The sequence below is a fragment of the Heptranchias perlo genome, chromosome 26 (genome assembly GCF_035084215.1).
Source record: "Heptranchias perlo isolate sHepPer1 chromosome 26, sHepPer1.hap1, whole genome shotgun sequence".
NCBI lineage: Eukaryota > Metazoa > Chordata > Chondrichthyes > Hexanchiformes > Hexanchidae > Heptranchias > Heptranchias perlo.
In genome coordinates, this window is record NC_090350.1 from 43,489,273 (window position 1) to 43,501,540 (window position 12,268).

The 12,268-nt window shown below is 50.7% G+C and overlaps 1 pseudogene; it reads right to left on the minus strand.

The window, feature by feature from the left end:
- Nucleotides 1-5,117: 5,117 nt before the first annotated feature.
- LOC137342470 (claudin-like protein ZF-A89) lies at nt 5,118-5,745 on the minus strand (annotated as a pseudogene).
- Nucleotides 5,746-12,268: the final 6,523 nt, after the last annotated feature.

Below are 12,268 nucleotides of genomic sequence, written 5' to 3' on the forward strand. Positions count from 1 at the left end.
AAGACCATCTTATTTCGAGCCATGAGAGTGAGGAACTTTCATCAGTTTGGGCTCAGGTTGCAGGGACGAAAGGATCATATTCCAGCTCAGCATTCTTCAAAGTCCAGCCACTTTATAAAGTCAACGTCACATCAATTAATCAATTATAGCTCAAAATTTCATAACAGACACAGTCAGCAAAACAAAAAATTCAAGTCCGATTCTTTTAATTTTTATAAGAGGCTCCTATTGTCACGATTGCTCGTTCAGGGGCCCTGATCGTGGAGAACACTTTTTATGGGATGCTATTGGTGCCAGTTTCTGTTGGTTGCAAAGTTGCCGTCTGAAGTGTCCAATGGTGCGAGCGTCTGTCAGTGATCTCCCTGTATGGTCAAATATTAACGAGTGGTCAAACAGTTTGTAATGTTAGAATTGGAGGGCGGTAAAGTGTGAAACACATTCATTCCATGAGTGCATCTGCTGAAACTGATGGTTCCATATCTTATTTTTGTGCAAAGCAAAAATGCATTTGCAGGAGTGCAGCTGTTGTGTGCAGGAGTGTGAGATTCAGATATCAGCCATCACTTCCCAACAACATACCAAGGGACTGCTGGCTGAGGACACCCTTTTGTTTTTAAAATGAACAAATCCTTCTTTTAAATTGTACCTCATCATTCACACTGAGTAAAGATTCGAGAGAAGGCAGCACTCGGGGTTTTCCCACAGTGATTGTGAGTCGAAAGACGACAGGTGGAATGAGCTTCATTTACTTGAAGGTCCGTCTCATTAATTGTGCTGCGCCAGCAGCAGTTTTGTGATTCAGAGACCGCGGCAGAACAGCACAGGAACATTGTTTGTAAAGATAATCGTCTCAGTAACAGTCACGTTAGCAGTATCAGTCCTCAGCGCACAATGTTTGAACAGTCTGTTCTTAGACATACATTTAACTGCAGGTATTTTAAACATAAGTAACAGACCAACAGAAATCTATTGTGTTTATTAATCCCATGTATTAATCCGTTCTCTTTATACTGTTGTATCACACAATGTCATTGCACAGCGAATGGCACATCCTTGGGATGCACAAACTGCATCTTTATCGAAAGATTGACCTCCCTTTACTGTAATACCTGATCTGCAGTCAGTGGGGACAATCCCATTGCCCTCTCCAATCCTGCACATAACCAATGGCAAATGTGAGGGAATATTAAGTGTCCAAGCTTGTACCTGATGGGCTGCCAAGGAACATACTTTGGAAACTCATCAGCCACGTGAAGCATGAAACAGTGTTCTTATTAACTTGCAGCAATAATCTTGTACAGGTTCCACAACCCAGCTCTGAGGGGTAACTTTGTGATGCTGCTTCTGCCTCAGGACATCACCAGCAGTGCCTGAAGCAGCTAGAGGTGGTTCGACAGCACTGGGGCCTGGATCGCAGGATACTCAGACTGTCCTGCCTTTGATTCATTCTTGGGATGTGGGCGTCACTGGCGATGCCGGCATTTATTGCCCATCCCTAATTGCCCCTTGAGAAGGTGGTGGTGAGCCGCCTTCTTGAACCGCTGCAGTCCGTGTGGTGAAGGTTCTCCCACAGTGCTGTTAGGGAGGGAGTTCCAGGATTTGGACCCAGCGACGATGAAGGAACGGCGATATGTTTCCAAGTCGGGATGGTGTGTGACTTGGAGGGGAACGTGCAGGTGGTGTTGTTCCCATGCGCCTGCTGCTCTTGTCCTTCTAGGTGGTAGAGGTCGCGGGTTTGGGAGGTGCTGTCGAAGAAGCCTTGGCGAGTTGCTGCAGTGCATCCTGTGGATGGTACACACTGCAGCCACAGTGCGCCGGTGGTGAAGGGAGTGAATGTTTAGGGTGGTGGATAGGGTGCCAATCAAGCGGGCTGCTTTGTCCTGGATGGTGTCGAGCTTCTTGAGTGTTGTTGGAGCTGCACTCATCCAGGCAAGTGGAGAGTATTCCATCCTGACTTGTGCCTTGTAGATGGTGGAAAGGCTTTGGGGTGTCAGGAGGTGAGTCACTCACTGCAGAATACCCAGCCTCTGACCTGCTCTTGTAGCCACAGTATTTATATGGCTGGTCCAGTTAAGTTTCTGGTCAATGGTGACCCCCAGGATGTTGATGGTGGGGGATTCAGCGATGGTAATGCCGTTGAATGTCAAGGGGAGGTGGTTAGACTCTCTCTTGTTGGATATGATCATTGCCTAGCACTTGTCTGGCACGAATGTTACTTGCCACTTATGAGCCCAAGCCTGGATGTTGTCCAGGTCTTGCTGCATGTGGGCACGGACTGCTTCATTATCTGAGGGGTTGCGAATGGAACTGAACACTGTGCAATCATCAGCAAACATCCCCATTTCTGACCTTATGATGGAGGGAAGGTCATTGATGAAGCAGCTGAAGATGGTTGGGCCGAGGACACTGCCCTGAGGAACTCCTGCAGCAATGTCCTGGGACTGAGAAAGAGAGCGAGAAAGAGAGCGAGAAAGAGAGCGAGAAAGAGAAAGAGAGAGAGAGAGAGAGAGAACGCAACTACAGGGCCACAACCACTGAACCCATCCAAGCGTTCAGTGTCATTGATTCACAGACCTGACATTGTCACATTGTCACAGTGTCACATTGTCACAGTGTCACGTTGTTTGTCTATTTCCAGTGGGAGCTTCCTGTGCCTGACGTAGACCTAACCGGAAATGTGTGTGATGTGTATTATGGGCCGAGATTAAGCACAGCTGCCCGAACTTCACACTCACCTCCATTACACCCTCAATGCACTTATTTATGAGGCATTACATCACCTAAAATTGGGGTTTAAAGGTCAATTTTTTGTAGTATAAGAAAAGGGAGGGGAGGTGGGTGAAAATCGAGGGGGAGTCAGTGCAGGCTGGTGGGGACTAGTTATGGGGAGAATCACTGCAGGAAGAGGAGCCAGGTGGAAAACTGGAGGAGCTCCTGGGAATGATGTCCCGTTGTCGTTAGTGTCCTGTGTGTGTGTCTGTTCTACTAGAATTTAATATAGCAGGGAGTTCTGGGACAGTCCTCAATAAAATCCACATAAGGACTCGCTTTAACATTCCTTACACTTCATTTTGCCAAATCATTCTTATCCATGCCCAATATTGATGATATAACTGAAGGTCAGAGGGAGTTTCTGGCCCTCCGGAGGGAGTTTCTGGCCCTCTAGAGGGAGTTACTGAGCCTCGCAATCCTGAGGTGACACTTCTATTTTTTAAGATTATGCTTTGGACTTGTTACTATAGCAACAGAAAACACCGCCACAAACAGCCTTAATGAGAGATAATTCTACCAGGGAGGAACTGTCCAATAAACGAAGCTTCATGTCACATACATGATGCAGCAGTGAATTAGCGAGGGCAGCTCACACTAATTGGACATTGAAACACTCTGACCTCTGACCTCTGGCCTCCGGCCCTGGCTTTCTCTGGCCCTCTCTCTGCCAATAACGTTGAAGGCAAGGTCCTCCATTGGTGTCAGAGTTTTCAGTGTAGCGGGAACGCCCCCTGTTCCTGTACTTGCCCTCCTGTTATGACTGACCACCATCCCTCAATCCCCACCCACCGACCCTCCTCCTCCCCAGTCCCCACCCACTGAACCCCCTCCTCCCCAATCTCCACCCACCCCCATCCTCCCACAAGCGCCACCAACTTCCCTCCTCCCCAATACCCACCCACCGACCCCCCTCCTCCCCAAATCCCCACCCACTGCCCCCCTCCTCCCCTATCCCCACCCACTGACCCCCTCCTCCCCCAATACCCACCCACTGCCCCCTCCTCCCCTATCCCCACCCACTGACCCCCTCCTCCCCCAATACCCACCCACTGCCCCCCTCCTCCCCAAATCCCCACCCACTGCCCCCCTCCTCCCCTATCCCCACCCACTGACCCCCTCCTCCCCCAATACCCACCCACTGCTCCCCTATCCCCACCCACTGACCCCCTCCTCCCCAAATCCCCACCCACTGCCCCCCTCCTCCCCAAATCCCCACCCACTGACCCCCTCCTCCCCCAATACCCACCCACTGCCCCCCTCCTCCCCAAATCCCCACCCACTGCCCCCCCTCCCCACCCACAGACCCGCCTCCTCCCCAATACCCACCCACCGACTCCCCCTCCTCCCCCAGTCCCCACCCACTGACCCCCCTCCTCCCCAAATCCCCACCCACCGACCCACCCCTCCTCCCTGAGTCAGCACCTGTCTGTTTTCCAGTTGGACAATCCATTTCAGCCTGATTGTTAAATTAGAAGACAATTTTTTTCAACAACTTGTCGCCTAATGTGGAAACATTATTGATTCCAACTCAGCAAACACCATGATCCCAGCAGCGGTCCTGTCCTCTCCCTCTCCGGCCCTCTCTCCGGCCCCTCTCCCTCTCCGGCCCTCTCCGGCCCTCTCTCCGGCCCCTCTCCCTCTCCGGCCCTCTCTCCGGCCTCTCTCCCTCTCCGGCCCTCTCTCCGGCCCCTCTCCCTCTCTGGCCCTCTCTTTGGCCCCTCTCCCTCTCTGGCCCCCCTCTCTCTCTCTCTCCAGTCCCTGTCCAGTGTTGCATTTGTCAGAGTGCTGTCTCTATCTACAAACCAAGTAAGGTCCAGTTTTAAATGATCTTCTAACCGATGTTGTCGGATGAATTAGTTCAAACTCTCTCTTCCGTAATGCTGATGTAAGGAATTTGGATTCTTTCCTGCATGTTGTCCGAGGACAGATCAGATAGGCTGGGATAAACTGGGATAGACTCGGATAGACTGGGATAAACTGGGATAGACTCGGATAAACTGGGATAGACTCGGATAAACTGGGATAGACTGGGATAGGCTTGGATAAACTGGGATAAACTGGGATAGACTGGGATAGGCTCGGATAAACTGGGGTAGACTCGGATAAACTGGGATAGACTGGGATAGACTGGGATAAACTGGGATAGACTCGGATAGACTGGGATAGACTGGGATAGACTCGGATAAACTCAGATTGAGCCGCTCTCTGCAATGGATCATTTGATACTTTGATCCAACAGGACGAAAGGACAAGTGAAGCTCAACCATACGAGGAGAAGTGGGTCACGAGAGAAGCCAACAGCAAAACAGATCAAACTCCGTCTCCAGTCTCTCTCCTCAGACGTACTACGTCATGGTAAACCCTCTGCCTGGGGGTTTACTCTGAGATTCAATGTGACCTAACACGTGGATCCTTTGATGGGCTTGTCGATACTCTGGCCTTTCTGACCAGAAGCAGCAGAGAAGGCGTCCTCCAATGTCCAGGATACACGAGGAGCCCCAACCCAGGAATAGAGCATTTCCCAGTTCCCTCTTTAAGATGACGGGCACCTGGTGGTTGTAAAAGTCCACAATGATGGAGTTTGCTGAGCTGGATACTGGGATAAGAACACCCAGCCCACCAATCACAGTCACCTTCGCCTTGAACCTCTCATCTTCCCACTCAAACTTGGTGAATTTCATCCCCAAACTCGACAAAGTAATGGCTGAAAACCCTGAAACGATGGACATGCCACACGAGGGCTCTGGCCAGCTGGATGTCTGGTGGAAGTGCCAACTGAGATTCACACGTCTTGCACTGTACATAGCCTGTGGCATGATAGATACAGTTCATCCACATCATCTCAGAGGTCACAATAGTATTCCCAATGTAGGGAGTTACTTTGCACTGCAACATTCCAATAGTTCCGCAAACCATAATCCATCCTAATATCCCAGTGAAATATCCCAGCAATTGGAGGGCAGTGCTGGCCATTCTCCTGAACAGAGCTCTCTCTCCTTCAGACTGATCGAGCAGTGGTACCTGCTCAGAGAGGGCTGTGTTTCTGGGCTGTGGATTCTCCAATAGTTAATGGTGAACAAAAAGGAGACGGGGACCAGAGGAGCAGGATGTTTGAATCCAGGAGCCTCGTCTCCTCATCCTGTGGCAGCTCACGGTGACAGGGATCGATCGTCTGGTACAGTCAACGATTTGGCTGACTCAGGTGTCAGAGGATGGATTTGGGGGTGAGGGGGGTAGGGGAGGGGTAGGGGAGGGGGAGGGGTAGGGGGTGGGGGGGAGGGGGTGGGGAGTGACAGGACGGGGGGGGTGGAATTATAAAGCTTCAACATTCAACAGGAACGAGGTAAAGCACAGCTGAGTGAGTGAGTGTTAGATTTATGGAACAAATGAGAGATTGTGGCATTAAGGAACTATTATGGCATCGATGTGACCCAGTAACAAGTCACAAAATAAATGTTCCTGGGAATGAGATGAAAGATAAGACAAGAAGAGTTGACTTCAGTCCATCTGCGCTCAAATCATTCACAATAAAAGAACAGTGGGATGCACTTTGTGCAGGGACTGTACACATCGGGGTGAGTGCGCAGAGATCGGATTCTCACTAATAACCCACCTGCCCATTGCTAATGTGTCATTATTTCATGTAACTTGTTCCGGAATCCATGGAAGGGACATTTTTAATATTCACTCTGCCCAATTACAGCTTCTTTCTTTACCAAAGACACACCCACAACAAGCAGTTTCATTAAATTATTAAAAAGCTATTAATTAAATGTTAATTAATTAAATATAAGGTTTGGCCAGATCCCATGAATACATCAGCAGGTCCCAGATCACAGAGTATCCACTGTAACGTGGCAACAGTATCCATGGTAACCGCAGTAACTAGCTGTCCCATTGGCATGGCTGGTATCAGAGAACTCGTGTAGTCTGCCTGCAACACGAGGGCCAACAATTCACTCAGTCCAATACAGAGAAAGAGGGGACGTTTGATGTTTAGGGAGACAGGCTGTGAGTAACTGAGGGACAGGCACCACCTTCAGCATATTAACAAGGCCTCAGGATGTTATTCTTGGAGTCGTACCTGTCCCTGAGGCAGGATAAAGATGGACAGGGCCACACAAGCCCACATTCCAGCCCATCACACCACCCCGATTCCCAGATTAAAAGGGGCCTATCGCCTGGAACACGCGAGTGCTTTGGACACCCGGTGGGAGGCCCCTTTCAAAATGGCACTGGCCGCATCGCCAGTGTTAACGGGACAGTAAGACCCCTGACCCCCATTCTAAGGCCGTCACCCCCCCATTAATCCCAGGCAAAGGGGGAGAAAATTGACCCCACTGAAACACGGAACCATTGTTAAAAAGGTAAAAGAACTTGCATTTATATAGCACCTTTCACATCCCAGGACGTCTCAAGGTGCTTTACAGCCAACAAAGTACTTTTTGAAGTGTAATCATTGTTGCAATGTAGGAAACACGGCATACAATTTGAGCACAGCAAGATCCCACAAACAGCAATGAAATAAATGACCAGATAATCTGTTTTCAGTGATGTTGGTTGAGGAATAACTATTGGTCAGGACACCGGGGAGAATTCCCTCTGCTCTTCTTCAAATAGTGCCATGGAATCTTTTACCTCCACCTGAGAGGGCAGACGGGGCCTTGGTTTAATGTCTCATCCGAAAAAGGTACCTGCAACAATCCTTCGGTACTGGCACTGAAACATCATCCTAGATGATGTGTTTAAGTCCCTGGGGTGGGCACGAGCTTATGACCAGATGATGTGGGGGTATCTCTTCTGCTTTTTGTGCTTAGCCAATCAGGAATGGAGTCCAGGCATAGAGACCCATAAAAGGTCAAGCTGGAGGCCGTACAAAATCCTCTCTGGATTCATTTTATTTTCCTGAGTGTCTGGATCCAGGCCACTGATGTTACATTTGGGGCTTGTTGTTGGGCAAGGAACAGAATGAGGTTGTGGACTTGCTCCATGGATGGTGTCTCCATTGGCAGCGACTAAAGCCATTATAGAGGATTGAGGTTATCCTCCTCACAGACTTTCCCTCACTCCATATCAAAGTCCAGAACAGCCAGCTCTGGGTGGACGTGTGAAATAATCAGAAAACATCACCCACTTCTGCACAGACTGAGCGACGTGCAGCAGATACTGTGCGGATGTGAGAGTAAAGCTGTGTTCAGGTGCCACAGATACAATGCAGGATTCGACACTCCCTCTCACTGCTTATTGGCCTTTTCGCCAACAGCCCAATTGTCAAACTGTTCCTATTTAATAGGGCCACAGCAAAAAATCGCATAGACCTCCTCAGGAGACTAACATGGGACGCAACCAACAGAGTACCCTTTGTCGTCCAGTACTTCCCTGGAGCGGAGAAACTACGCCATGTTCTCCGCAGCCTTCAACATGTCATCAATGAGGACAAACACCTCGCTATGGCCATCCCCACACCTCCACTACTCGCCTTTAAACAGCCGCCCAACCTCAAACAGACCATCGTTCGCAGCAAATTACCTAGCTTTCAAGAGAACAGCGTCCACGACACCACACAACCCTGCCACGGTAACCTCTGCAAGACTTGCCAGATCATCGACACAGATACCACCATCACACGAGAGGACACCACCCACCAGGTGCATGGTTCATACTCCTGTGACTCGGCCAACATTGTCTACCTCATACGTTGCAGGAAAGGATGCCCCAGAGCATGGTACATTGGCGAGACCATGCAGACGCTGCGACAACGGATGAACGGACACCGCGCAACAATCGCCAAACAGGAGGGTTCCCTCCCAGTCGGGGAACACTTCAGCAGTCAAGGACATTCAGCCACCGACCTTCGGGTAAGCGTACTCCAAGGCGGCCTTCGAGACACACGACAACGCAAAATCGTCGAGCAGAAATTGATAGCCAAGTTCCGCACCCATGAGGACGGCCTCAACCGGGATCTTGGGTTCATGTCACGCTACACGTTACCCCACCAGCGAACAAATGTTATCTGTTTTTAATATAACGGGTCAGTTGCTGTCTTTTCTATGTTTCTACCTCTCTATCTCTGTTTTTTTTTGTTTGTTGTTTTTTTTGGTGATTTGTATATTCGGAGACCTTGCAGGTAACACCTGTCTGTCTGCACACTGATTGCCTTGGCAACGGGCAGTTGAAAAAACTGTCTGTAATCACCAAGCATTGTTCTGTGATTTATAAATGCGATTTCATTTCGAGGATTTCATTTTCACATCGTTCACCTGACGAAGGAGGAAGCCTCCGAAAGCTTGTGAATTTAAAATAAAATTGCTGGACTATAACTTGGTGTTGTAAAATTGTTTACAATTATTTAATAGGAGCAGGAGCTTTGGGACGTCAGTGTTTTGATTCTATTTTATTTCTTCTTCTCACACTTTGATTCCAGGCAGGTTTCTCTGCGGATTTGCCTCCAGATTTCTGCTCATTGTCAAAAGTTTCTTTCAAGGTGACTCCACTGTTCCGTTCAGCAGAATGTGGTTCCCATTGGTTTATTCTTAAGAATAAATTTGTCCACCCTGTGACGTTACAACCCTTCGAGGACCAATGACATTGGAAGAGAACAGGCAGGCTTTTTGTGGCCACTTCTGTAGAGTTGAAAGGTCAGAAAGTCTTCCATTGAAAAGCCAGGTTCAGAGGTGACGAAGAATTCACTGAGCCTCTTAAGATCTTTATTTATTCAGCTGGTCAGCAGCTGTTTACATCGGCAGTGGCGAATGTAGCTCTGGTGGACAAGGGTCATCATCTGGTGTCCCTACACACAAAGTAGGAGGCCTTCCCGACACAGGATCTGATCCTCGTCCTCCTTTTGCCCTCCTCTTTCCTACCCCATTCACAGGGACACTCAGAATGGTACAGAGACTGATTGAACGAGATGGCAGGAAGTGCCACTAGCTGTCGTTCACAGTCGCCACCTGTTCATGTGGGGGGAGCACAAGTTCAAGATTTGGGCAAAGGTGGCCCTTGGCATTAGAAGCCTGGGCACTGGAGGCCCTGGGCATTAGAGGCCCTGGGCATTGGAGGCCTGGGCATTAGAGGCCCTGGGCATTAGAGGCCCTGGGCATTGGAGGCCTGGGCACTGGAGGCCTGGGCACTGGTGGCCCTGGGCACTGGAGGCCTGGGCACTGGAGGCCTGGGCATTGGTGGCCCTGGGTACTGGAGGCCTGGGCATTGGAGGCCCTGGGCATTGGAGACCTGGGCACTAGAGGCCCTGGGCACTGGAGGCCATGGGCATTGGAGGCCTGGGCACTGGAGGCCCTGGGCATTAGAGGCCCTGGGTATTGGAGTCCTGGGCACTGGAGGCCCTGGGCATTGGAGGCCTGAGCATTGGAGGCCCTGGGTACTGGAGGCCTGGGCATTGGAGGCCCTGGGCATTGGAGACCTGGGCACTAGAGGCCCTGGGCATTGGAGGCCCTGGGCATTAGAGGCCCTGGGTATTGGAGTCCTGGGCACTGGAGGCCCTGGGCATTGGAGGCCTGAGCATTGGTGGCCCTGGGCACTGGAGACCTGAGCATTGGTGGCCCTGGGCATTGGTGACCCTGGGCATTGGTGGCCCTGGGCATTGGTGACCCTGGGCATTGGAGGCCTGGGCATTGGTGACCCTGGGCATTGGAGGCCTGGGCATTGGTGACCCTGGGCATTGGAGGCCTGTCTCAAGACCAACCGCAACATCGTCATCAAACCAGCGGACAAAGGAGGAGCCATCGTCATACAGAACAGAACGGACTATTGCAAAGAAGCATACCGACAACTGGACAACCAGGAACACTACAGACGGTTACCCGCAGACCCGATCAAAGAACACACCCATCAGCTCAACAAACTGATCAAGACCTTCGATCCAGACCTTCAAAACATCCTACGCACTCTCATCCCACGTAGTCCCCGCGTGGGAGACTTCTACTGCCTCCCAAAGATACACAAAGCCAACACACCCGGACGTCCTATCGTATCAGGCAATGGAACCCTGTGTGAGAACCTCTCTGGATACATCGAGGGCATCCTGAAACCCATCGTGCAGGGAACCCCCAGCTTCTGTCGCGACACTACAGACTTCCTACAAAAACTCAGTACCCACGGACCTGTTGAACCAGGAACACTTCTCACCACGATGGACGTCTCGGCACTCTACACCAGTATCCCCCACGATGACGGCATCGCTGCGACAGCATCAATACTCAACACCAACAACAGCCAATCTCCAGACGCCATCCTACAACTCATCCGCTTCATCCTGGATCACAATGTCTTCACCTTCAATAACCAGTTCTTTACCCAAACACACGGAACAGCCATGGGGACCAAATTCGCACCCCAATACGCCAACATTTTCATGCACAAGTTCGAGCACGACTTCTTCACTGCACAGGACCTCCAACCAACACTATACACCAGATACATCGACGACATTTTCTTTCTATGGACCCACGGTGAGGAATCACTAAAGAGACTACACGATAACATCAACAAGTTCCATCCCACCATCAAGCTCACCATGGACTACTCCTCAGAATAAGTTTCTTTCTTGGACACACGAATCTCCATCAAAGACGGGCACCTCAGCACCTCACTCTACCGCAAGCCCACGGACAATCTCACAATGCTCCACTTTTCCAGCTTCCACCCTAACCACGTCAAAGAGGCCATCCCCTATGGACAGGCCCTGCGAATACACAGGGTCTGCTCAGACGAGGAGGAACGCGATGGACACCTACAGACGCTGAAAGACGCCCTAGTAAGAACGGGATATGAAGCTCGACTCATCGATCGACAGTTCCGACGGGCCACAGCGAAAAATCGCGTAGACCTCCTCAGAAGACTAACATGGGACGCAACCAACAGAGTACCCTTCGTCGTCCAGTACTTCCCCGGAGCGGAGAAACTACGCCATGTTCTCCGCAGCCTTCAACATGTCATCAATGATGACGAACACCTCGCTATGGCCATCCCCACACCTCCACTACTCGCCTTTAAACAGCCACCCAACCTCAAACAGACCATCGTTCGCAGCAAATTACCCAGCTTTCAGGAGAACAGCGTCCACGACACCACACAACCCCGCCACGGTAACCTCTGCAAGACATGCCAGATCATCGACACAGATACCACCATCACACGAGAGGACACCACCCACCAAGTGCATGGTTCATACTCCTGTGACTCGGCCAACGTTGTCTACCTCATACGTTGCAGGAAAGGATGCCCCGGAGCATGGTACATTGGCGAGACCATGCAGACGCTGCGACAACGGATGAACGGACACCGCGCAACAATCGCCAAACAGGAGGGTTCTCTCCCTGTCGGGGAACACTTCAGCAGTCATGGACATTCAGCCACCGACCTTCGGGTAAGCGTACTCCAAGGCGGCCTTCGAGACACACGACAACGCAAAATCGTCGAGCAGAAATTGATAGCCAAGTTCCGCACCCATGAGGACGGCCTCAACCGGGATCTTGGGTTC